Below are 4,571 nucleotides of genomic sequence, written 5' to 3' on the forward strand. Positions count from 1 at the left end.
AGCCCAAGAGACAAAAGGGCCACATAAACCAGAGACTTCATCAGCCTGAGACCAGAAGAACTAGATGGTGCCTGGCTACCACCAATGACCACCCTGACAGGGAACACAACAGAGAGTCCCTGAAGATGCAGGAGAAAAGTTAGTGCAGAACTCAAATTCTAGGAAAAAGACCAGACTTAATGGTCTGACTGAGACTGGAGGGACCCCAGAAGACATGGCCCCCGGACTCTCTGTTAGCCAAAAACTAAAACCATTCCCGAAGCCAACTCTTCAAAGATTAGCCTGGACTGTAAGACATAAAATGATACTTGTGAAGAGTATGTTTCGTAGTTCAAGAAGATACATGAGTCTAAATGGTCAGCTCCTGTCTGGAGGCAAGATGAGAAGGCAGAAAGGGACAGGAGCTGGTTGAAAGGAGACAGGAAATCCAGGATGGAAAGGAGGAGTGTGCTGTCACAGTATGGGGAGTGCAACTAGGGTCACATAGCAGTGTGTATAAAGTTTTGTATGAGAAACTAACTTGAACTGTAAACTTTCATTTAAAGCACAATTTAGAAAAAAAAAGAATGAGAGACTGCATGGACATAGAGAATCATTCACATCTCAGCCTTGAGTATAAAAAGTTGCCTGTCTTAGCTAGTGCTACTATAACAGAAATACCTCAGATGGGTGGCTTTGAGAAACAGAAGTTTATTTAAGAGACTAGAAGTCCAAATTCAGGATACCGGCCGTAGGGGAAGGCTCTCTGTCTGCTCTGGGGGAAATTGCTTATTTCAGCTTCTCTAGCATTCTTCTCAATGTGCCTTGTGTCTCCACGTGGCATCTGTCTTTCCTCCATTCATTGTTGTTTTTTTCTGTGCCTAATCTGCTCTTTTATAACTCAAAAGTGACTGGCTTAAAACACACCCTACATTGACATGACCTCATTAATGTAACAAACAAAACCCTATTCCCAAATGGGATTATGTCCACAGGTGTAGGGGTTAGGACTGATAACAATTGTTTTTGGGGGACACAGTTCAATCCATAACATTACCCTAACTGTAATCCTGCACAACCTACAGTCCTATAGTCCATCTAAGGAAATCTGAATTTGTTTCTAGACTGTGGTTAAGCCCAGACAAGGAAGAGTGAGTGGTATCTCTTTCACTCAGTAAATACTAAATGTTAACATTTACTTATCATAATCAAGCTCCCAAGAATCGTGGAGTTTCAGGCAAATACACACACACATGCAAGTACACACATATATAATCTTTCTGCTTTGCACTATTTAATTCAATCATTGTTGAAATTCCAGGGGTAACATTACCTTTCAGCTAAAATTCTACTTCTTTTCACTCACACTGAAAGCATCACATGAAGTCAATAAATGAGATCATGCAGGCAGTGCCCCTCTAGGACTGGAGAGGAAAGTGGTTGGCTCTGGTTTAGAGACTAATAATGAAAAACTAAACCCGGCTGCTGTAAATCAACAGTATCTACACAATAATGTGCATACCCCTGCGTAAACTTCTTGTCTTGCCTGCGACTCTTTTATATTTTCATATCTATGGCTCCCTGTGAAACCCAGAGGAGTATATTTCTTGAAAGTCCTTGTTAATAGCCTATTTGCTCCCTTGCTATTCTCATGTCACATCACGAATGGTATGTGTTGGCAAAAGGTAAGATAACAGGTTTATATTTTAGAATGTAATTTCATTATGAAGCAATCCATTTTGACTGTAACAGTCTAGCCAGGCTTTATAAGCCAGGCCCTCACATAGAGGAAAGATCTTCATTTCATAAAAAATATGGCAAATTCTATTAGTGATTTTTAGTGGCACATTAAGCAGGTTATTATTAGGCAGAACTGACATTTCACATGCAGAAATATTCTTTACTTGAAAGTCAAGTGTCATTCAAGAAGGGGAGAAATTATTTAGGATTTTTTCAAACATCACAGAAATGCCCTGTAAACCTATCTTTATAAATGCCTCAGTCAGTTTAGGAAGCAGGGCTAGAACTGATGCCTTTGATTTTTCTTTGATGCAAACAATAATACCAGAATGGAATGGCTCTGGTAAATGCTCATAAGCAGTAGTCAGGAAAGTAAATTCTTCTTCTGTACCCGCAGCTAGACCTCAGCGTCGATGGGCCAAAGTCCAGCTGAAGGTCCATATTACTCATTCACAGTGCACACCACAAAGAACTACCCCTTCTCCATGGAAACAGAATCTTATCTCCTCCCACCGTACATACAAATATTGCAGCGGTAACTGAGATGCTTGAAGAGTTTTTCACTGCATATGACTTTAGAGGTACACATTTGGCTAGGCAGAAGCAAAACATTTTTAAGAGCACAGTAAGAAATAGGCCAGAAAATATCAAAGCTTTACAGCTTTTTAGAAAACTTGATGGTCTTGCTGGTACAACTCCATATGATATGGTATAGTTGTAATAACAGTGGCAAGTGTATCAGTGCAAACTGCTGATGAAACATCAAAAAATGTAGCCAAGGGTCTTTTAAACACATTGAACTGTTCTTTTGAACTGTGGTTCTTAGCCTTGGAAAACCTCTTCATGATTTTAAACAGGGATTTGGATGAACTGCAGAGTGAGAACGTGAAATTATCTTGTGCACTGGAATCAATATCCAGCAATATTTTCTCTTTGAGAAAAATTCTATCTGACAGAAAAGAGTGTGAACAATAAGGAAACTGGAACCCTGGCTCAAATACTTGTCTTAGAAATACCCCGTAAAGCAGTACAAATTCTGTGATGTCACCAGAAGCAGAAAACCATAGTGACAGAATAAAATGTTTTATCTGGGCTTCAGAATACTTCATTATCACTACCACAGGTCACTAAGCTTCACAAAACGCATCCATCAGCTCTGATAGCCATTTGTAAGCGGCTGCTGGTAGCTAGATGGCACGGTGACTGAGCGCACAGACCCTCAGTCACGAAGGGCCAGGGTTCAAAACGAGACCTGGGTGCACAGACCAAGGTTTGTTAGTCTCAAAGTGCTCTCTAGCAGCCAGATGAACGTAAAATTATCCTAAGAACGAGAGTCTCTCCGGCAGAGAAGCTTTCTACTGCAGTAAGCATCCTCTGGATCGGTGGGAACATTTTATGAGCAAATGCCTTTTCCAACCGTTATGTTGTTACCCATAAAACACTTATAAATTATTTAACTCAGCTATGTAATTTCTATACTGTGTGTGAGAGGCTTATCAAATTAATGAGATGAGTTTGAGTTTAAGTTTAAATTAATCCTTGTGCATTTCTGGGAGGTTCATTAATGAAAGGTGCTTCTACATAGAAGACAAAGTTCATTTGGAATGTCCATTTATTTGACTATGCAATTGCCCTGTGCTATGCTTCAAAACCATCTGGGAAGCAAAAGTAACTGTTTTAGGGGATGTGTTAAGGTTAAAGTATCAGGCTTGATTGAAAGGAATCTTTCTCAAACACCTGCATATTCTACACAGCGTTGTACTTTCTCTCTTGTATTCTTTTAATACTCACAAAAACCCTCTGATGGAGGAATCATTATCATTTTTTTTTTCAGATAAGATAGGGGTCAGAAAACTTTCTGTAAAGGGCCAGATAGTAAATATTTTTTAGGCTTCTTGGGCCATATAGCCTCTGTCACATCTACTTGACTCTGCTGTTACAGGTAAAAGCATCCATAGAAAATATGTAGACAAATAAGGGTGGCTGTGTTCCAATAAAGCTTTATTTATGAACACTGAAATTTGGATTTCATATAATTTTCATGTGCCTTAAAGTATTACTCTTCTTTTGGTTTCTTTTCAACTGGCTAAAAATGTAAAATCCATTCTGAGTTCACCGACCATACCAAAACAGGTACCAGGCTGTACTTGGCCCACAGGCCATAGTTTGCAGAGTCCTACAATCAGGAAGCTGAATCTCAAGTCTATGGGCTGATAGGAAGTGGCCCAGAAATCAAAGCAGCCTGACTTTAGTCCATGCTGAATTGGGTACCATTGATTGTGCCTCCATTTCCAGACTTCCTCCTGCCATCCACACCAGACTGATTAATTTCTTTTTTTTTTTAAGAAAAAGAAAATTCAGAAGAGAACTTCTCTGGAAAGAGCCAAGACCAAGGCAGAGAAACGAAGAAAAAGCACTGTGGGAAGCTAGTCAGGCACTAAGAAATATGTTCGGAACCTTTTACACAAGTCCGCTAGATGAGACTTCGTGGATATTTCCAAATCAGATGGAAGACACAGTTCCTCAATTTAAAAGTTTGATATCAAATAGGGAACATATTCGAAATTCATGGAAACACAAATTAAAAACTTGCAGGTGTATATCCGATCACCATTAGCAGTAGGGAAATACACAAAAATGTGTTGCTTCTAGGGAAGACACAGCCAAGGGACTCTAGGACTCCAGCTGTCAAAGGTGTCAGGCATTAATTCATTTGTAGTCTGAACAATAATTTCAAGCCACAAAACCCAGATGAACAAAAGATAAAAGCAAGTTTTCTTATTTTTCTGGAATTTAGATTAACCTCTACTTCGAGTTCTTATTCTGACTAGTGAAAGAAGTGTAAACTTGGT

Source organism: Trichechus manatus, unplaced genomic scaffold (assembly GCF_000243295.1).
Source record: "Trichechus manatus latirostris isolate Lorelei unplaced genomic scaffold, TriManLat1.0 scaffold00230, whole genome shotgun sequence".
Taxonomy (NCBI): Eukaryota; Metazoa; Chordata; class Mammalia; order Sirenia; family Trichechidae; genus Trichechus; species Trichechus manatus.